Genomic DNA, 23,277 nt, shown 5'->3' with positions numbered 1-23,277 from the left:
GGTCTATGGAACGAGCTGCCAGTAGAGGTCTTTAAGGCAGCTTCAATAACAACATTTAAAATACATCTGGGCAGATACATGCATAAAATAAAAGTACTACCTTCAGAAAGGAGATGAGGATATAAAAATATGTACATTCTGAGGGTGATGAATCTGGGATTCATTTCACAGACCAAGTAGAGGCCAAGTCTTTAGGTATTTCTGACAGGTTCTCAATTAGTAAGGTTATAGAAACTTACAAAATTCTTAAGGGGTTGGACAGGCTAGATGCAGGAAGATTGTTCCCGATGTTGGGGAAGTCCAGAACAAGGGGTCACAGTTTAAGGATAAGGGGGAAGTCTTTTTGGACCGAGATGAGAAAATCATTTTTTACACAGAGAGTGGTGAATCTGTGGAATTCTCTGCCACAGAAGGTAGTTGAGGCCAGTTCATTGGCTAGATTTAAGAGGGATTTAGATGTGGCCCTTGTGGCTAAAGGGATCAGGGGGTATGGAGAGAAGGCAGGTATGGGATATTGATTTGGATGATCAGCCATGATCATATTGAATGGCGGTGCAGGCTCGAAGGGTCGAATGGCCTACTCCTGCACCTATTTTCTATGTTATGAGGAGAAGGCAGGAAAATGGGGTTGAGAGGGAACGATAGACTCTGTTGAATGACAGAGTAGACTCAATGGACCAAATGGCCTAATTCTGCTCCGACAACATGAACTTATGATAGGAAAGTTATGGAGGGATTTAGGCTAAACACAGGCAGGAAATTGGGGCATGCTTGGTTGGCATGGGCAAGTTGGGCTGAATGGCCTGATTCCAAGGATTCTGACTTGTACATGACAGAACGTTGGTTGTACATTAGCTCCACGAATGAGTGATATATGATGCTGCAGAATTCAGCAGATTGGGAAAAGTCTTAACTCGTATTATACAGGTAAATCGATCCATAAGGATATGCAATCAAGGACAATGCTTGGGATTAAAGGATTTAGAATTCACACAATCTCATAAAGCAGACTAGAAAGGGAGATGAGTTGGACGTTCTTGAATATTGTTTGAAGTGAGGCCTTTGAATAAGTTTATCTCAGTGAAATAGTGGACTTTTGAAACATATTAATCATTAGCATCAGCATTTAATGTTTTTTGCGAATTGCAGTACAGGTATAATGAAAGTTAATGAAAATCTAGCAATCGTATAAGTAGAGTTAGACACAATGCTGGAGTAACTTAGCAGGTCAGGCACATTCTCTAGAAAATGGATAGCTGTATTTCAGGTTGGGGTACTTCTTCAGACAGGGTCTAAAGAAGGGTCCCTACCCGAAATGTCACCTATCCATTTCTACAGAGAAATTGCTTGACCTGCTGAGTTACTTGAGCATTATGTGTCTTATCTTTGGTATAAACCAGCAGCTGCAGTTTCTTTTTATTATAACCATATAAGCAACTGGTTTAGAAGCATGGTCTTGGCTGTTGAAGTGTTATAAATTAAACTTTAGACGTAATGCACACTTGATCAACGTCAGGACAGATCCAACAGTTGAGTGTTGGTTGGTGAAGATGGTGCAGTCAACATAAGGATGTTCATTTGTTGGAGCCTGGAAAAGCTGGATCATGGCTGAGATGAGGATGAAGGGAGAGGGAGGTAAATCACCAGATTTGTGCAAGGTGAAGACTAGATTGCAATGAGGTATCTGGGGCTTTCAACCTTGACCTTGTGGGAACTGCAATATGACAAAGGTTAAGGTAACGTGCATCCAGCTACAGTTTTGAAATTTGAATATGTTTTAGTTCTTAGTTAAATAGTTGTTTTTAGAAACATTAATCATTAGCGCTGGATTTTAATGTTTTGTTAATTGCAATGTCATGAGTTTTAATGGAAAACTAGAAACCCTATGTATTGATGCTGGTTTTGATGCATGTTGTGTGCTGTTGATTTTTTTCAATATTCTGATATTTCATGAATGTTTTAGGAATATTTCAATCTTGACCTTGTGGAAACTGCCGTATGAGAAAGATTAAGGTAGCATGCAGCCAGCTACAGGTGCCAGCTAAAGATCCTTGAACATTGAGTGATAGTTGTACAGCACAAGGTCCTGGAGAGTTGGTCTTTGGACATGCAACTGGCTCTAACCATACAGCACAAGATCCAAGAGTTATCCTACTGATTAAATGCAAATAGAGGATTGAAATGCATGCAGTTTTTAATTTGATATATTCGTGCTTTTATGGACGTATTGTGATTGGTGATAGGAATTTGAAGAGTGCGCAAGATTTCAATCGGTCAGAATGTATATAAAAGTCGACACTTCCAAGCAGAATTTCAGAGTAGTGCGATAACTGGGACTGTGCTGCTCTTCTCTTGCACACGTAAATAAAGAGTGTTTGGGAAACAAACGCAAGTTGTCTGAGTCCAGTTGATCAGGGATGACAACCTGTGTGGAATTAGGTGGTCACATCACTTTCTGCCAGCTATTAATGGATACAGTATCAATGAATCTTTATACTGTCCAAGAATGCAGTGGAAAGATGTGAAGACACCCTAGATGAAATGATGATGGGTGCACTCTAATATTCAGAGACACCTGTCCCCTGCTTGCTTCCGTTGGATTGTATAATGATTCATTTACAACAATACATTTGGGTCTCCATTGGGTGTTGGAGTCACAGCCGATAGTTCTACATTACATTAAAACCGCATTAATAGTTTTATTGAGCTTTTAAGTTTGTGATTAAGTTTAAGTTTGGACATTATAAAAATAATGTATATAGTTAACATACATTATTTTAACTATATGTTCATTCTGAAGTGATTTAAGACAAGTTATATCTTTTGATTTGAATTAATATTGGTTGGAATTTGACTGAATTCCACAGTTGTCAGTACTATTCATTTTAATGTTATGATTTATGTAAGTCTCCGATTCTGGATATAAGACTTACCTACCCCTGTCTATTCAAAGATAATTTTTTGAAGTGGTAATTTGGCAAATACATTTGATTCATTTTTAAGAGTGAGCAAAGTGAAATTGCCAAGTCAGCAGTGGCACAGTGGCGCGCAGCTACAAGCTTGGCACACCTGTATTTGGGTAATTTATCCCATTCTTCTCTGCTGATCCTCTCAAGCTCTGTCAGGTTGGATGGGGAGTGTCGATGCACAGCTATTTTCGGGTCCCTCCAGAGATGTTCGCTCAGGTTCAAGCCCGGGCTCTGGCTGGGCCACTCAAGGACATTCACAGACTTGTCACGAAGCCACTCCTGCGTTGTCTTGGCTGTGTGCTTAGGGTCGTTGTCCTGTTGGAAGGTGAACCTCTGCCCCAGCCTGAGGTCCAGAATGCTCTGGAACAGGTTTTCATCAAGGATCTCTCTGTACTTTGCTCCGTTCATCTTTCCCTCGATCCTGACTGGTCTCCCAGTTCCTGCCGCTGAAAAACATGCCTACAAATGCAGCCACCACCATGCTTCACCGTAGGTATGGTATTGGTCAGATGATGAGCGGTGCCTGGTTTCCTCCAGACGTGACGCTTGGCATTCAGGCCAAAGAGTTCAATCTTGGTTTCATCAGATCAGAGAATCTTGTTTCTCATGCCTTTTGACAAACTCAAAGTGGACTGTCATATGCCTTTTACTGAGGAGTGGCATCCGTCTGGCCACTCTACCATAAAGGCCCGATTGGTAGAGTGTTGCAGATATAGTTGTCCTTCTGGAACGTTCTCCCATCTCCAGGAGGAACTCTGGAGCTCTGTCAGAGTGACCATTGGGTTCTTGGTCACCTCCCTGACCGAGACCCTTCTCCCCCGATTGCTCAGTTTGGCCGAGCAGCCAGCTCTATGAAGAATCTTGGTGGTTCCAATGTTCTTTCATTTAAGAATGATGGGGGCCACTGTGCTCTACGGGACCTGCAAAGCTGCAGAAATTGTTTTATACCCTTCCCCAGATCTGTGTCTCGGCACAATCCTGTCTCGGAGGTCTACGGACAATTCCTTCATCTTCATGGCTTGGTTTTTACTCTGACATGCACTGTCAACTGCGGGACCTTATATAGACAGGTGTGTGCCTTTCCAAATCGTGCCCAATCAATGTAATGATGGTGGAGTCCAATCAAGTTGAAGAAACATCTGAAGGATAATCAATGGAAACAGGATGAACATAACCTCAATTGTGAGTGTCATAGCAAAGGGTTTGAATACTTATGTAATATTTCCATTATTTATTTTTAGTTACTTTGCATAAATTTCTAAACACCTGGTATCGTTTCTTCATTCTGGGGTGTTGTGTGTAGATTGATGATAGAAAAAATAATTTAATCCATTTAAAAATAAGGCTGTAATGTCAGTCACCGCCTCGCTGATTGGTTTCCTCTCCTCAGTCACGGCCGGGACGGCAAACCCCCTTCCTGCACCATCGCTGCACTGATTGGCCGTGTCAGCTGTCAGTCATCGGTGGTGCTCGCCTTGCCTGGCATTGACTGACAGGAGAGGAGACCAATCTGCTGGACGCAGGAGCAGCGAGGAGAATATTCCAACGTGAAAGGCGGGTCGGCAACCTACGGCCCGCGGGCCACATTCGGCCCGTAGCACTAAATCATCCGGCCCACGGGCGGTTTTATTCCCACGTCATCTACACTTCTTTACAAAAACTGGGAACTGGGCAAGAGTTGGATTATTGGACGCGGTTCCACTGATGTAAAAGTGCAGTTGCTGCGGTGCCTGGTGCTCAGCGCGTCCTGGAACCGTCCGTCACCGCGCTTCACCCGGGGGAGGGTCAGGGCCGGGGTCACGGCCGCCCTCCTCAAAGATGGTGACGCTGCTGGCCATTGGTTCGTGCGGACCAGGCGGACTGGACCTTGGAGAGGAGGGGGAAGAGAGGTGTAGAGAAAGGAGACGAGGGCAGTGGGGGAAATCCCGGGGGGGGGGGGGGGGCAGGTGGGACACGTCCCCCTCTGTATTGAGAGGTGGGGGACGATCCCCCCTCAAGGTTTAGTGATCTGGATTTTAAAATCTCCGCTTTCCGCGAGACAGTGGGGGCGGGACCAAAGACCTCTATAATCTTTGGGTGGGACTGCTGATCGAGGGCGCCAATTGGATGAGAGAGACGTCGGTCAGCAGGTAATGGCGGCGGGACATGATGATTCAGCGCAATGAGTGGAGGAGGGAGGAGTGGGTGGGAATAAGGATAGAGTGTGATGATTGGAGGAAGGAGACGTGGCACAGACCTGCGCCTCATCCGCAGCCAGGAAGTTCCCGGCCCGGTCTCCGGCGCTGTCCCGTCCCCACCCGAGTGCCCCCCTCCCCACAGGTGGCCAGAGACGTCGGAAGTCAGACGGAAGCTGTGCCCACCAAAGATCATAAAGATCACTCCTCTATGATCTTTGGTGCCCACAGCCAGCGCAGAGAAGCAGTGCTAAACCCAGCTCAATTTTGCCTGTCCTGCCAGGTTAACCTGCAGCCCTGCCTGGATTTGCGGGAAATACGGCCCAGGCTTACAGCCAGCGCGGAGAAGCAGCGCTGGTGTCCAGGCAGGGCTGTAGGTTAACCCGGCGAGACAGGCAGAGTTGAGCTGCATTTAGCGCTGCATTGAGCCTCCGAAGTCTCATGTGCGCGGTCGCCAAGAAATTGTGGCCCCCGGTCCCCTCCATATATTGATAACGATTTCCGTGCCTGGAGGGGGGGGGGGGGGATAGAGGGATATGAGGGGTTAGGTGTTATGGAGGGCGGGAGGGAGTGACAAAAGGTAGTGGAAATGAGAGGGTGGGATTGGGTAGGGGAGGAAGAGAGGGGAAAGATGAGGGAGGGTGAAGAGGAGTGCTGGGGGATAAGGGGAAATGAGCCGTGCCCGCGAAGTTGGGGGCTATGGGTGAGTGGTGGAATGTTGCGTTGGGGAATAGGTTGCGTTGGCAGATCAGGCCTCCCACGTGACAGGGACCCAATGGGTTTCACTTGGTCTAGTCTCCCTAAAGTTCAGGCCCACGAGTCCTAGCAACATCCTCCTAAATATTTGCATTCTTTCCAGCTTAATGGTATCCCTTCCTTCTGCAAGATGATCAAAACTGAGTAGACAGTAGTAGTCTTACATAACTGAGCAGATTCATTGTAGAGGAGTTTTGAGATACAGCGTGGAAGCTAAGCCCCTGTCCCACTTAGGAGACCTAAGCAGCAACCTCTGGTGACCTTGCCCGCCACCCAAAAAAAAATCTAGGTCGAGGTGACCTGCAACCTCCTACCACCTCCCACGCATATGTTGAAAAACTTCCTCGACTATGAAGAAAACCGGCTTCGACTAGACCTGCGACAAAAAAATTATCGATTTTTGTAACGGCAACCTATTTTTAGTCGAGGCCGGTTTTAAACATGATGTAAACATAGCAGCAACCTAGATGAAGCCTCGACCACTTAAGAAACACGTTTTCTCACAGAGAGTGGTGAGTCTGCGGAATTCTCTGCCTCAGAGGGCGGTGGAGGCAGGTTCTCTGGATGCTTTCAAGAGAGAGCTAGATAGGGCTCTTAAAAATAGTGGAGTCAGTGGATATGGGGAGAAGGTAGGAACGGGATACTGATTGGGGACGATCAGCCATGATCACATTGAATGGCGGTGCTGGCTTGAAGGGCAAATAGCCTACTACTGCACCTATTTGTCTATTGACCATTAGAGAGAGTGACCAAAAAGTCCGGTGACCTCATGGAAACCTTGGGTGGCGGGCAAGGTCACTAGAGGTTGCTGTTTAGGTCTCCTAAGTGGGACAGGAGCTTGGTGCTTCTGCCTCATCGACTCGCTACACACTACGGACAATTTAGCTTATTGTCACATATCCCGAGTTATAGTGAAAAGCTTTTGTTGTGTGCTAACCAGTCAGCGGAAAGACTACACATGATTACAATCGAGATATTCACATTGTATAGTTACATGATGAAGGGGATAACGTTTAGTACAAGATAAAGCCAGTAAAGTCCGATCAAAGATAGTCTGAGGGCCAGTAAAGTCCAATCAAACCCACATGTCATTGGGATGTGGAAGGAAACGGGAACACCCGTGAGAAAACCCATGCGGTCACAGGGAGAACGTACCAACTCCACACAGTCAGCTCCCGAGGTCAGGATCAAACTCGAGTCTCTGTCGCTGTGAGGGAGCAGCTATACCAGCTGAGCCATTCTGCCGAACTCGATGGGCCGAATGGCTTGTTTGCATGCTCATGTTCATTGTGGGGAGGAGCCATCTTGGTGAACGGCTGCTAGCCAGCAGCCGTCTGTTTTAAATTCGTTTTTTTTTATAGTTTTTAGTGAGTCCTGTTTTTTTGTTTGTAGGGGATATGGTCTTTTTAATGTGGGGGTAGGTGTGACTATATATTTTTCGGTCCCTACCTGGTCGGTGTGGCAACCTTTTCTCTGGGCTGTACGTCGACCCGTCCTCATGGCCTACCAGTGGGCTTGGAGCGCCGTTTCCTGGCGGGGACCGCCCAGCACCTCGGCCTCGGCGGCGGCACAGTGTTGGAGCGCTGGAGCGGAGCGGAGTGGAGCGGGCGATGCCTTGCCTGGGTCGCCGCGCTGGAGCTTTGGCGAGCTGGACTGCCGAGAGCAACATCTCCGGGCTGCAGGTCTGCGGAGCGGAGAGGCGGCGTGCGGCGAGGTGGCAGTGCGGAGAGGCGGTGCCGACTTTTTCATCGGGAGCCTGGGAGCTCCAATCCGGAGCGGCCTTGTCGGCTTCGGCAGCCGCGGGCTCCGACCAGGAAGCGGCCGTTCCAGGTGGCCCAGCTGCCGAAAGGACTCTCCCGACGCCGGGGCAAGACCACCCGGTGAGAACGGCCAGGGACATCGGACACCGTAGAGGCAATTGCGGTGGCCTCAATAGGCCTGACTTTGGGGTGAACATGGGGTGGGGACTGGACATTGTGCCTTCCACTGTGGGGGGATGATTTTTTTGTCTAATTGTAGTCCTGTGGGTCTGTGTCCAAGATGGTTGCCGTGAAGAGAGAGTGGACGCTGGCGCGCTTTGGCTGCCGCTGCTCTCTCTTCACACTGTGTTTTTGATTTTCTGTTTTTGGATTGAATTCTGTTTTTAATTTCTGTCTCTTTGATGTCTTTATTACTTGTTATATTCCGATTATATGTTATTCCGATTACTATGTAAGGTGTCCTTGAGATGTCTGAAAGGCGCCCATTAAATAAAATTTATTATTATTATTATTATGTTCTAAGTGAATTCCACGGGTTGCAACCTGCAGGACCCGGTCGCAGTGTAGATTGAACAGTAAAGGGCATGTCCCACTTGGCCGTCATTTGCGCCTCATTTACACGTCATATGTAAAATAGTTTGACGCGTTGTGACGCACGGGTAGCGTGTGGGTAGCGGGGGACGGGCACATGGAGAGGCATGGAGGAATGTAGAGTTGCGCGCGGTATAGTGCGGCCCTCCAGGATTTCGTGCTGCACAAAACGCTGACACATTTGGTACGCACACTGACGCATTGGCGTCACACACTCCTTCCCGACGTCTCACGTGTATTGCGTGGTGACGCATGGCTATGTCAGTCGACCACAATGAGAAAATAATTACGCCATAAGCATCAATGCTTTCAGAGTAACACCTTAATAAGTATTTTTGAAACATCCTTAGTTCAGGATGTGTCAAAAGTTAACATCCAGGTAAGGATTGCAGATTTTATATCCTAAAAGAACACCAGTAACTAAATTAGTCTTTTTTTTATTAAATAACCACCAACAATTTTACTAACACCATTTTAAAGAAAAATTGCAAACTAATTCTAAAGCTGAGTTCAAACCCTCAAACTGCTATAATGGAATACAATTTTGTGTTTGTTGGGAGTATTTCAGAAAGTTTAAAAGTAAATTAATTTTTCTAGCAAACAATAATTTTATCAATGTTTCACTTAACAAATGATGTCAATACGATGACTAATTCTACTTGCAGAGCAGATAAAATATTTGAAGATGCATGATGACGGGTGATGACGCGCGCGACCGTCGCACGTCAGTCACTACCGGCCTGTCGCGTAAATGACGGCCAAGTGGGACAGGTCCTTAAAGAAACGAGACTGTGTAAGTGCCGTAGAAGAGATACGTGTTGGGCCGAGTGAAAGAAGACACAAAACTCTTTGTACATTTGTGGAAAGAGGAACTGAAGTTGGCAAGAAAAGTGGCAGAAAGTGCTGGAATTACTCAGCGGCTTCGGCAGCATCTCTAGAGAACGTGGAGAGGTGATAGAAACATAGACAAAGAAAATAGGTGCAGGAGTAGGCCATTCAGCCCTTCGAGCCTGTACCGCCATTCAATGTGATCATGGCTGATCATCCAACTCAGTATCCTGTACCTGCCTTCTCTCCATACCCCCTGATCCCTTTAGCCACAAGGGCCACATCTAACTCCCTCTTAAATATAGCCAATGAACTGGCCTCAACTACCTTCTGTGGCAGAGAATTCCACAGATTCACCACTCTGTGTGAAAAATGTTTTTCTCATCACGATCCTAAAAGATTTCCCCCTTATCCTTAAACTGTGACCCATTGTTCTGGACTTCCCCAACATCGGGAACAATCTTCCTGCATCTAGCCTGTCCAACCCCGTAAGAATTTTATAAGTTTCTATAAGATCCCCCCTCAATCTTCTAAATTCTAGCGGGTAACCATATAACCATATAACAATTACAGCACGGAAACAGGCCATCTCGACCCTTCTAGTCCGTGCCGAACACATAATCTCCCCTAGTCCCATATACCTGCGCTCAGACCATAACCCTCCATTCCTTTCCCATCCATATAACTATCCAATTTATTTTTAAATGATAAAAACGAACCTGCCTCCACCACCTTCACTGGAAGCTCATTCCACACAGCTACCACTCTCTGAGTAAAGAAGTTCCCCCTCATGTTACCCCTAAACTTCAGTCCCTTAATTCTCAAGTCATGTCCCCTTGTTTGAATCTTCCCTACTCTCAGTGGGAAAAGCTTTTCCACGTCAACTCTGTCTATCCCTCTCATCATTTTAAAAACCTCTATCAAGTCCCCCCTTAACCTTCTGCGCTCCAAAGAATAAAGCCCTAACTTGTTCAACCTTTAGCTGTACAAGCCGAGTCTATCCAATTTTTCTTCATATGAAAGTCCTGACATCCCAGGAATCAGTCTGGCGAACCTTCTCTGTACTCCCTCTATGGCAAGAATGTCTTTCCTCAGATTAGGAGACCAAAACTGTACACAATACTCCAGGTGTGGTCTCACCAACACCCTGTACATCTGCAGTAGAACCTCCCTGCTCCTATACTCAAATCCTTTTGCTATGAATGCTAACATACCATTCACTTTCTTCACTGCCTGCTGTACTTGCATGCCTACTTTCAATGACTGGTGTACCATGATACCCAGGTCTCGTTGCATCTCCCCTTTTCCTAATTGGCCACAATTCAGATAATAATCTACTTTCCTGTTTTTGCCACCAATGCGGATAACCTCACATGTATCCACATTATACTGCATCTGCCATGCATTTGCCCACTCACTCAGCCTATCCAAGTCACCTTGCAGCCTCCTCACAGCTAACACTGCCCCCCCAGCTTCGTGTCATCCGCAAACTTGGAGATGTTGCATTGAATTGAATTGAATTGAATAGATGTTGCATTCAATTCCCTCGTCCAAATCATTAATATATATTGTAAATAGCTTGGGTCCCAGCACTGAGCCTTGCAGTACCCCACTAATCCCTGCCTGCCATTGTGAAAAGGACCTGTTTACTCCTACTCTTTGCTTCCTGTCTGCCAGCCAGCCAGTTCTTTATCCACATTAATGCTGAACCCCCAATACCGTGTGCTTTAAGTTTGTATACTAATCTCTTATGTGGGACCTTGTCGAAAGCCTTCTGAAAGTCCAGATATAACACATCCACTGGTTCTCCCTTATCCACTCTACTAGTTACATCCTCGAAAAATTCTATAAGATTCGTCAGACATGATTTACCTTTCATAAATCCATGCTGACATTTTTGTCCAATGATTTCGCCACTTTCCAAATGTGCTGCTATCCCATCTTTAAGAACTGACTCTAGCAGTTTCCCCACTACCGATGTTAGACTAACTGGTCTGTAATTCCCTGGTTTCTCTCTCCCTCCCTTCTTAAAAAGTGGGGTTACATTAGCTGCCCTCCAGTCCTCAGGAACTACTCCAGAATCTAAAGAGTTTTGAAAAATTATCACCAATGCATCCACTATTTCTGGGGCTACTTCCTTAAGTACTCTGGGGTGCAGCCTATGTGGCCCTGGGGATTTATCGACCTTTAATCCATTCAATTTACCTACCACTTCACGGCTAACCTGGATTTCACTCAGTTCCTCCATCTCATTTGACCCCCCGTCCTCTGCTATTTCCGGCAGATTATTTATGTCTTCCTTAGTGAAGACAGAACCAAATAGTTATTCAATTGGTCTGCCATATCCTTGTTCCCCATGATCAGTTCACCAGTATCCGATTGCAAGGGACCTAAATTAGTTTTAACTTTTTCTCTTCACATATCTATAAAAACTTTTGCAGTCAGTTTTTATATTCCCTGCCAGTTTTCTGTCGTAATCTATTTTCCCTTTCCTAATTAAGCATTTTGTCCTTCTCTACTGGACTCTGAATTTCTCCCAGTCCTCTGGTAGCCTGCTTTTTCTGGCTAATTTGTATGCTTCATCTTTTGTTTTGATACTATCCCTGATTTCCCTTGTTATCCACGGATGCACTACCTTCCCTGATTTATTATTTTGCCAAACTGGGATGAACAATTGTTGTAGTTCATCCATGCAGTCTTTAATGTTTCGGGTTGGGTCCTAATCATGTTCTCTAGAGATGCTGCCTGGTCCGCTGAATTACTCCAGCACTCTGTGCCTCTTTTCTTGTAAACCAGCATCTTCAGTTCCTCGTTTCCACAAATGTACGAAGAGTTGTTTCACTGAACTACCGTCCAATCTGCGGTCGATCTGACGCACAGCAGCGCAGAAAAACTCGCAGCGGTTGTGAATTCTGCAGAATGACCAGCGGCTCCGTGTGATCCGTGTCTCGGCACTTCCTTCACCAAAATGTCATCGTTTACACAATTCATCTACACACTCTGCCTCTTTCTCCCAGGTAAGCCATTCGTGTTCACCCTTGCCAACCTGTTCACGTTGTCTTCCTATAACTTGTTTCTTTCTATGCCTTTTGCATTAATGTTTGTTGCTTTTTTGCCGCCTTTTTAAAATGTCATGTGTAATTTATGTTTAATTTGTTTTTGAATATGTTTGTTTCAGTGTAGGTGCACGTGATGCTGTTGCAAGCAAATTTTTAATTTAGACACAAAAGCAGAAATTGCAAATGCAGGTAAAATAAGTTTATGTCAGACAAGTTAACACGACTAAATTTAAGCGAAGGATTCCGACCCGAAACGTCACCCGTCATTTTTCTCCAGAGATGCTGCCTGACCCGCTGAGTTACTCCAGCACCTTGTGTCTATCTTTAATATAAGCGACACAAGGAACTATAGAGGACGTTAACACAAATAAATGTAAGAGACACAAGAAGTGCAGATGCTGGAATCTTGAACAAAACACAGTGCTGGAGTAACTCAGCGGGTCAGGTAGCATCTCTGGAGAACATGGACAGATGACGTTTCGCGTCGCGGCCTTTCTTCAGATATGTTCTCCAGAGATTCTGCCAGCGCCGCTGAGTTTCTCCAGCACTTTGTGCCTGTCTTCGATATAGATCAGCATCTGCAGTTCCTTCCTATACAAGTGGTTACAGGTGAGAGAGAGAGGGGGGGGGGGGGGGGGTTAATTGGGCCTGGACCTCACTGCCCTTGTGCCCTTGATAGTAAACTCGAGTTACTCGGAAGACGTCGTTAACTATGTTCACTTTCCTTGCCAGGGACCGCTGTTGGCGTGAGGGTGAACCAGTCTCCTGCTGCTTTGACGCTTCTCCGAGGACAGACAGCTATGTTCACCTGCTCCCTGCTACCTGGTGAGGGGGTGGTAGTTTTAATGAGGCAGTTCTGGTTTCGGACGAAAGACAACCCGGAGCTCTGGGACAACAAGACCAAGAGTTTTCTGAAGACAGGCGGCCGACTGTCCTTGTCTCCGGGCTCGCTGGTCATTCGGGAGGTGACTGTGCACGATGCAGACACTTACCATTGTGTGGTACTGATAGATGATACATTCCCCTGGAAAATGTTTACAGGAAACGGAACCACATTACATATCCAAGGTAATTAATATAGAACATACAACAGGAACAGGCCCTTCAGCCCACAATGTTCGTGCGGCCCACGAGGCCATGTTAAACCAACTTGTATATTCATGTGTCTATCCAAAAGTCTATTAAGCTCTACGATCGTATCTGCCTCCACAGCCACGCCGAGATCTGATGCGATGGAGTTGGTGAATCGCACGAATCCCAAGTTCCCCAAACCGAAACGCCGCCAGTCCGTTCTCTCCACAGATGCGGCCTTAACCGCTGAGTTCCTCCAGCATTTTGTGTTTTGCTTAAGACTGCAGCGCCTCAGTTCCATGTCTCTACTTCCATTTCATTCATGCATTTCATCTCTCTCTATTAATGCTCATTTTCCCGCACAAACCAGCCCAGTCTGACAAAAGGTCCCGAACTTAAACGTCATATATCCATGATTTCCAGAGATGCTGCCTGACCCGCTGAGTTACTCCAGCGCTTTGAGTCTATCTTTGGTAAAAAAAAAACCTCGCAACTGCAGTTCCCCCTGTCTCCCTAATGATACAAAATAGATAATGAAAACAACCTCAACCTCGGTCGCAGTGTTTATATTCCCAACAGTTCTAGTGCTGGCATTTGATTATCTTGATTTCCTTATAACCATATAACCATATAACAATTACAGCACGGAAACAGGCCATCTCGACCCTTCTAGTCCGTGCCGAACACATAATCTCCCCTAGTCCCATATACCTGCGCTCAGACCATAACCCTCCATTCCTTTCCCATCCATATAACTATCCAATTTATTTTTAAATGATAAAAACGAACCTGCCTCCACCACCTTCACTGGAAGCTCATTCCACACAGCTACCACTCTCTGAGTAAAGAAGTTCCCCCTCATGTTCCCCCTAAACTTCAGTCCCTTAATTCTCAAGTCATGTCCCCTTGTTTGAATCTTCCCTACTCTCAGTGGGAAAAGCTTTTCCACTTCAACTCTGTCTATCCCTCTCATCATTTTAAAAACCTCTATCAAGTCCCCCCTTAACCTTCTGCGCTCCAAAGAATAAAGCCCTAACTTGTTCAACCTTTCTCTGTAACTTAGTTGCTGAAACCCAGGCAACATTCTAGTAAATCTCCTCTGTACTCTCTCTATTTTGTTGACATGTACTCTCTCTATTTTGTTGAGGGAGTGTGGAAACAAAAGCCTGTTTGTTTCTCTCAGTTTTCTCTAGATTTCCTCCTAACCTGACCGGCTGAAGGCGTCAAGTTGGGAAAAGGGGAAGTACAACGGGATCTGGAGGTCCTTGTACATCAGCCTATGAAAGTAAGCATGCAGGTACAGCAGGCAGTGAAGAAAGCGATTGTTGGCCTTTATAACAAGAGGAATCGAATATAGGTGCAAAGAGGTATTTCTGCAGTTGTACAGAGCCATAGTGAGACCACACCTGGAGTATTGTGTGCAGTTATGGTCCCCTAATTTGAGGAAGGACATTCTTGCTATTGAGGGAGTGCAGCGTAGGTTTACAAGGTTAATTCCCGGGATGGCGGGGCTGTCATATGCTGAGAGAATGGAGCGGCTAGGCTTGTACACTCTTGAGTTTAGAAGGATGAGAGGGCATTTCATTGAAACATATAAGGGTTGTTAAGGTTGTTAAGGGCTTGGACACGTTAGAGGCAGGAAACCTGTTCCCGATGTTGGGGGAGTCCAGAACCAAGGGCCACAGTTTAAGAATAAGGAGTAAGCCATTTAGAACGTAGACGCGGAAACACTTTTTCTCACAGAGAGTGGTGAGTCTGTGGAATTCTCTGCCTCAGAGGGCGGTGGAGGCAGGTTCTCTGGATGCTTTCAAGTGAGAGCTAGTTAGGGCTCTTAAAAATAGCGGAGTCCGGGGATATGGAGAGAAGGCAGGGACGGGGTACTGATTGGGGATGATCAGCCGTGATCACATTGAATGGCGGTGCTGGCTGGAAAGGCTAAATGGCCTACCCCTGCACCTATTGTCTATTGAGTAACAGCGGGACAGGCAGCATCTCTGGACATCATGGATATGTGACGTCTCAGTACGGGGCCCTACTACAGACTGCGAGAGAGGTTATTACAGAACTGCCATCGAAGAGAGGAGGATAACTTCCTCAAAGAAGGCATACCTTGAGGAATTTCACAGTGGAGCAGTCAAATGTAGACACTGGTGTATACCACTCAGCGGTTCAGGCAGCACCTCTGGAGATCATGGAGAGGCGACGTTTAGGGTCAGGGCCCTTCGTCAGCCTGGGTTAGTTTGTGCCTCAACGTGCACATTAATAGAGAGAGATAACATGCAGGAAGGGAAATAAATAGAAGTGGAGACAGGGAACTACAGGCGCTGGAGTCTTAAGCAAAACACAAAGTAACGGGGAACTCGGCGGTTAAGGCAGCATTCGTGGAGGTTTGGTGTTGGGGAACTTGGGACGTGTGTGAGGTCCCCACCCCACCGCATCAGCGGACAGTGGGAATGGTCGCACACATTCCTAACGCTTCATTTAAGGGAGGCAGCTACAATGCAAACGTGCGGCCGCTCTCCCATCGCCCACGGGCTGGCGAGAGGGAGCCCGACCCGACCAGACTCTGCTAAATAATTCTGGCAACGTGAATCCATCTTCTGACCAATCTGGGCCCGGACAGTACCAGTTGTAAAAGAAAAGAAAGAAAATGCTGGAGCTACTCATCGGGTCGGTCCGTATCTGTGTGGGGGAGAATTTACCGATTCACACTGAAGGCTTCCAGCCGAAACCCTGATCCTGAGACACAAGGAACCGGAGGTGCTGGTTAAAACAAAGACGAAAAGTGCTGGAGGAACTCATCGGGTCAGGCAGCATCTCTGGAGAACATGAACAGTCATTCTCTTCCCACGAATCAGGCCTGTCCGGCTGAATATTTATATGGTTCACAAAAAAATGCTGGAGAAACTCAGCGGGTTCAGCAGCATCTATGGAGCGAAGGATCTATCTATCTATCTGAAAAAGGGTTGCGACCCGAAACGTCACCTACAGTATTTATTTTCTTTAGAGATGCTGACTGAACCACTGAGATACTACAGCAATTTGTGTCTATCTTATGATTTTTATTTACTTTTGAAATTATTGCCACTTTTCCCCCCAGGAATATCACCCTGGAAAAAATTCCCCTGCAACCACAAGAGATGCAACACCTGTCCCTATACCATCTCCCTCGACTCCGTCCCGGGATCCCGGTAGTCCTTTCAGGTTAGGCAGAGGTTCACTTGCATCTCCTCCAACCTCACCTACTGTATCCGTTGTTCAAGATGTGGACTCTTATACATCGGCGAGACCAAATGTAGACTGGGCAATCATTTCGCTGAACACCTTCTCTCAGTCCGCCTGGCCCTACCTGATCTCCCAGTTGCTAAACACATTTAATTCTCCTTCTCATTCCCGCTCTAACCTTTCTGTTCTGGGCCTCCTCCATTGTCAAAGTGAGGTTAAATGGAAATTGGAGGAATGGCCCTATTTATTCTCGGTGATGGAAACGTTTCAACTGGGTGAGACGTTTTGCACATGGGTTAAGCTTTTATACACTAACCCAACAGCTAGCATAATGACAAATCAAAGGTTATCAACAAGCTTTGATTTATCTAAAGGTTTCAGACAAGGATGCCCGTTATCTCCATTATTATTCGCCCTTGCTATTGAACCACTAGCAGAAAGTGTTCGAGCACATCCAGAAATATATGGGTATAATACTAAAAATACAGTTAATAAAATCTCTCTATATGCAGACGATGTATTACTATATATTACAAACCCAGAAATCAGCATTCCAAACTTGTTAAATCTTATAACTCAATTTGGTTTATTTTCGGGATATAGAATTAATTGGAATAAAAGTGAGATTATGCCAAGTTATACATATTGCAACAATCACCTTTCAGAATAGTCAAGGAAAAATGTAAATACCTAGGAATTTATGTGACCATGAAATATACTTCTTTATTTAAATCAAATTTCATGCCTTTACTTAATAAATTGCATAAGAATATTCAATATTGGAAAACACTTCTCATTTCAATGCTCGGTAGATTTAACGCTATAAAAATTATTTTCCTTCCGCAATTGCTATACCTTTTTCAATCAATTCTTATATATCTCCCAAAATATTTCTTTAAAAAAGTTGACTCTATAGTGACAAGTTTTATTTGGAATTATAAGAACCATAGAATAAGCAAAAAACACTTATGCAAATCCAAGACCAAAGGAGGATTGGTTTTACCAAATTTTTTATTTTACTTTTGGGCAGTCAATGTCAAAAATATGAATTTTTGGTTGGAAGATATGGATCAACAACCAGACTGGTTAAAGATGGAAAAGGAAGATTGTTTGCCTTTTGAAATTGGTCCGATTCTGTTAGCTCCCACAAAATTGAATAAAAAAATCTATAGTGAAAACCCTATAATATATAGTGGTATTCGAATTTGGAAACAACTAAAAAATACATTAAAATTGGATAATTTATCACTTTTTCTCCCCATTGCAAATAATCCCTCATTTAAACCCTCAGTGTTGGATAAAGGGTTTGCACAATGGAAAAATCATGGAATTAAAAATATGGGACATGTTTATACAAATGGTATTTTCCTCTCGTTTCAGGAGTTACAACAGAATTACGGATTACATTCAAATAAATCATACAAAGATATTTATAACTTAAAGATTATGTTAAATCACATACACGAGAATACAGAAGCAGAGAACCAGAGATTCGAGATGAATGTTTGAATAAACACCCTAACACAGTCAAATTAATATCTCACATTTATAATACTTTTATAGACAGTGAGAATCCGTCGACGGAATTATACAGAGCAGCATGGGAAAAGGAATTAGCTCAACCTATAACGAAAGATATTTGGGACGGAAGCCTACAACATATACACCAATGTTCGTTAAATGCCATACATTCTTTAATACAATTTAAAGTACTACATAGACTGCATTATTCAAAAACAAAATTAAATAGAATGTTTCCTAATATCTCTCCTATCTGTGATAAATGTCAATCCCACGTGGCTAATTCAACCCATACTTTTGTAAACTGTAGTAAAATTAAAAATTACTGGATGGATATTTTTAAAATAATCTCTGTAGTCGTCAATATCCAAATGGATCCCGATCCTAAATTAATAATATTGGGCATATCAGAACAATACCTAAACCTCACAATAAACCATTGTTTATCTATAAATATAAATAAATAATTAGAGGCAATGTTAATATGTAACCGATAAAGGAGGATCACAGCTACTTTGGTAACTGGCTCCCTGGAAACCTGGATATTTAATATGTAACCGTTAAACAAAGTCTGTACTGGTTTGGATTATGATATGCAGATGCCTCTAATAAAAATGTATTTAAAAAAAAAAAGGAAATTGGAGGAACAACATCTCATATTTCGCTTGGGCAGCTTACAACCCAGGGGTATGAATATTGATTTGTGTAACTTCAAGTAACCCTTGAATTCCCTCTCTCTCCGTCCCTCCCCATCCAAATCACAACAGCTTTTTGTTCTCACCTAGCTACAGCTAACAATGACCTGTTTCCTTTATCATCAATACTTTTTTGCATATCTTTCATTCAGCTGTTCTTTATCGCTCTACATCATTGTCAATATCTCTTGTTTCCCTTTCCCTTGACTTTCAGTCTGAAGAAGTCTTGACTCAAAACGTCACCCATTCCTTCTCTCCAGAGATGCTGCCTGTCCCACTGAGTTACTTCAGCATTTTGTGTCTATCTTCGATTTGAACCAGCATCTGTAGTTCCTTCCTATGAAATTCTGCTCCTCTCTATCGTCTAATTTACTCCCTGTTCTCACGATCGGTCCTTGACCTGTTTCTTTAACTTTGTTTCTCTTTACACATTTTTAGATTAGATTAGATTAGATCCTTTATTTGTCATTCAGACCTTTCGGTCTGAACGAAATGTCGTTGCCTGCAGCCATACATGTAATAATAAACAACAAAACACACAATAAACACAAATTAACATCCACCACAGTGAGTTCACCAGGCACCTCCTCACTGTGATGGAGGCAAAAATCTTAGAGTTACTGTCCCTTCCCTCCTCTTCTGCTGAGGCGATATGTTGTTACCCCACCGGGCGATGGTAAGTCAGTCCCGCAGCTCACCGAGCTCCGTGAACGGGCCGGTTCAAGCTCCGCGGCCCGGTGGTGGTCGAAGCTGCCGCCCTCCAGTCCAGCGGATGCAGCTGTTGCCGTGGGAGCTCTGGAAAACAGGCACCAACCTGTGACCTGCGAGCTCCCGACGATGTCGTCCACTGGCCCGCGGCCGAGCCCCGGATTCAGGTCGCCGCCGCCAGAACGCCGCCTCAGCTACCGGAGCACCGTCCCAGCCCTGCACCGGGCCGCCCTCACCGGAGCACCATCTCAGCCCCGAGCGTCGATTCGTGCCGCTGCCACCGGAGCATCTCAGCCCCCCGCCGGGATGCCCTCACGGGAGCGTCGAGTCACTGGAGCGCCCGAACGCCGCCACAGCTCGAAGACGGCCAGCCTCGCGTTGGTGAGTCCTGGCTGGCTCTACCTCCGGAGCCTCGAGGTCGGTCACAGGTTGGAGGCCGCCAGCTCCGCCATTAGGCCTCAGCGCAGATGGAGGCAGAGAAGGGGGATATGACAAGAAAAAGTCGCATTCCCCCGAAGGGAGAGACAGAAACCCCTGTTTCAGCCCCCCCCCCCCACACACATAACACAACCTAATAACCAAAAATGTAACTAAACAAGACAAAAAAAACAACACAAAAAAGTAAAAACAGACTGACTGCAGGAGAGCCGTTCAACAGCGCCGCCTCTTCCGGAGCCTGACCTGCTGCATATTTCCAGCATTTTCTTTCTTTTCTTTAATTAAAAAAAAAAAACTTCTTGTTGTAGATTGGTTACTTTACTTACTAACCAATGTAGTGCTTTATTATTATATGGCAGGAGACATCGTTTATCCTCTGTGACTTGGGAGATCTTGGTTTCATAGTAAATTATTTACTGAAGCCAGTAAGTAGATATAACAAATCAATGTGAAAGCTGTATAGTGGAAATGTCAAGGACTAGAGGACATAGCTTCAAGGTGAGAGAGGCAAAGTTTAAAGGAGATGTATGGGACAAGTTGTTTTACACAATGCCTGGTGAGTGCCTGGAACATGCTGCTAGTAGTGGTGGTGGAGGCTGATATGATAGTGGCATTTAAGAGGTGTTTAGATAGGCATATGGATGTGCAGGGAATGGAGGGATATGATTCACGTGCAGGCAGAGAAGATTGATTTAACTTGGCTCCATGTTTGTCACAGACATTGCAAACTGAAGGGCCTGTACTATGTTCTAAACTCTATATAGCTCTATAACTCTATATAGCTCTGCATTCAATACGGTCATCCCCACGAAGCTCACCACCAAACTCCACCAGCTAGGTCTCAGCTCACCGATATGCGCTTGGATCCTGAACTTTCTCACGGAGCGACCGCAGGCAGTGAGACTGGGCCCGCACCTGTCCTCCACCATCACCCTGAGCACCGGCACACCACAGGGTTGTGTACTAAGCCCCATGCTCTACTCCCTCTTCACTCACGACTGTGTCGCTGCATTCGACACCAACACCATTGTGAAGTTTGCAGATGACACAACAGTGATTGGGCTGATCACCAACGGTGATGAAACAAACTACAGAGCGGAGGTGCAGAACCTGGCGGACTGGTGCGCCAATAACAACTTGGCACTAAACACCTCCAAGACCAAGGAGCTGATTATTGACTTCGGGAGGTCCCATTCTGGAGAATACGCCCCAATCTCCATTTACAGGGAAAGTGTGGAGAGAGTGTCCAGCTTTAAGTTTCTGGGCATTCACTTTTCAGAAGACCTCACATGGTCCACGAACATCGCCGCGCTGGTCAAGAAGGCACAGCAACGACTGTTCTTCCTGAGGACATTAAAAAAGACTGGTCTGCCCCAACAGCTGCTGACAACGTTCTACCGCTGCACCACAGAGAGCATACTAACGTATGGCATCTCTGTGTGGTATCTCAGCTGCACGGAGGCGGAGAGGAGAGCTCTTCAGCGCGTCGTCAACAGAGCGCAGCGGATGATCGGGACAGAGCTACCAGCCTTGGAGGGCATCTACCGCACGCGGTGCCTCAGGAAGGCCCTCAGCATCCATAAGGACTCATCACACCCCTGCCACGGTCTGTTTCAACTACTTCCCTCCGGCAGACGTTACAAGGCCTTCTACGCCCGAACCTCCAGACTCAGGAACAGTTTTATCCCAAGAGCTATAGCGGCTCTGAACTGGCCCTAATAAGTGCCCCCCCCCCCCACCCACCCCCTTTGGACAGTCTCCCTCAGATGGTCACGTCATTCAATTCAGCGTGCTTATTTATGTATTGTATTTATTTACCTTTCTTGTACATCAGTGGAGTTGCACACTAAATCTCGTTACACTGATGTGCAATGACAATAAAAGATATTATTATTATTATTATTATTATTATGAGGTTGGCAGATTCTGTGCACAACACATTCCAAGACAGACCATTACATAAAAGATTCACTGATGATTTTGCATAATGATTTTTCCTTGTTCTTTGGTTTATAAGGGGCAAAGTTTAACAAAGATGTGCAGGGTGAGTTCTTATACACAGAGGGTGGTGGGTTCCTGGAACACGCTGCCAGGGGTGGTAGTGGAGGCAGATATGATAGCGGTGTTTAAGAGTCTTTTAGGAAGCAGTTACGCAGCTGATTTTCCAATAAACCTGGGATGTCCTGGGATGTCAGGACTTTCATATGAAGAAAGACTGGATAGACTCGGCTTGTACTCGCTAGAATTTAGGAGATTGAGGGGGGATCTTATAGAAACTTACAAAATTCTTAAGGGATTGGACAGGCTAGATGCAGGAAGATTGTTCCCGATATTGGGGAAGTCCAGGACAAGGAGTCACAGCTTAAGGATAAGGGGGAAATCCTTTAGGACCGAGATGAGAAAACATTTTTCACGCAGAGTGGTGAATCTGTGGAATTCTCTGCCACAGAAGGTAGTTGAGGCCAGTTCATTGGCTATATTTAAGAGGGAGTTAGATGTGGCCCATGTGGCTAAAGGGATCAGGGGGTATGGAGAGAAGGCAGGTACAGGATACTGAGTTGGATGATCAGCCATGATCATATTGAATGGCGGTGCAGGCTCGAAGGGCCAAATGGCCTACTCCTGCACCTATTTTCTATGTTTCTATGTTTCTATGTAAACCCTTGTGGTATGTGAAATGTTTCACTTCTCATAAACAGCTCGGTAATTTACAACACTTATTGAGTCCACACCCAAGATTACAAGTTGTTCAGCCACAGCCATACAATGATGTCTGTCTTGTGCTTGTTGTGCTTCTTGTGCGTGATGGTGGAAGATTGGTGGAAACAGGGCTGCAACGTGAACGCTCTTTCCTTGACCTCATTTACAACACGTTATCTTGCGGTCATTTACAACACAAGGAACCAATCTTTACCCCAGTAACAGTAAACTTAGTGAATAGTAAGAATGTTAATCTATGAATAGAATAATGTAGGTTTTCTCCTCTGAAAGGCCTGTCTTATTTCTTTAAGTATAGATATTTGTAGAAATAGAATATTAAGTGATAATCAAGGAGTATCTATAGTAACATTGACTTCTCTAACTTCAAGCAGTCCTTGCTTTCCCTCTCTCTCCATCACCTCCCTCTTCCCAGTTCTCCTACCAGTCTTACTGTCTCTGACTACATTTTATCTCTGTACTGCCCACTTCCCTGACATCAGTCTGAAGAAGGGTCCCAACCAGAAAAGTCACCCATTCCTTCTCTCAGAGATGCTGTCTGTTCCGCTGAGTTACTCCAGCAGTTTGTGTTTGCCTTCGATTTAAACCACCATCTGCAGTTCTTTCCTACACATATCTACATTAACAGACATATTGGTAATATTTACCATGGAATTCCTGCAGAAAAAAATCCTATTGACATATTTCACAAGAGCAATATATCGGAAATATTAGATTTTAATATATTTCTGTTTCAATTGTCTGTGCGGAGATTGCATGTTTTA

At 45.1% G+C, this 23,277-nt stretch overlaps 1 protein-coding gene and 1 long non-coding RNA gene across 5 annotated transcripts in view; both read left to right on the top strand.

Annotated features, from left to right (window-relative positions):
• The window catches only part of vtcn1 (V-set domain containing T cell activation inhibitor 1), a 390,797-nt gene that overhangs the window by 161,284 nt on the left and 206,236 nt on the right, over nt 1-23,277 (top strand). The window lies entirely within an intron of this gene.
• LOC116980857 lies at nt 592-23,277 on the top strand. Its single transcript, XR_004414081.1, has 3 exons — nt 592-2,813; nt 13,103-13,108; nt 23,265-23,277. It is a non-coding gene; the product is annotated as an uncharacterized LOC116980857 (long non-coding RNA).

The sequence above is a fragment of the Amblyraja radiata genome, chromosome 14 (genome assembly GCF_010909765.2).
Source record: "Amblyraja radiata isolate CabotCenter1 chromosome 14, sAmbRad1.1.pri, whole genome shotgun sequence".
Classification (NCBI taxonomy): Eukaryota; Metazoa; Chordata; class Chondrichthyes; order Rajiformes; family Rajidae; genus Amblyraja; species Amblyraja radiata.
The sequence above is the reverse complement of the archived record's forward strand: the minus strand, read 5'-3'. Positions and strand labels throughout refer to the sequence as shown.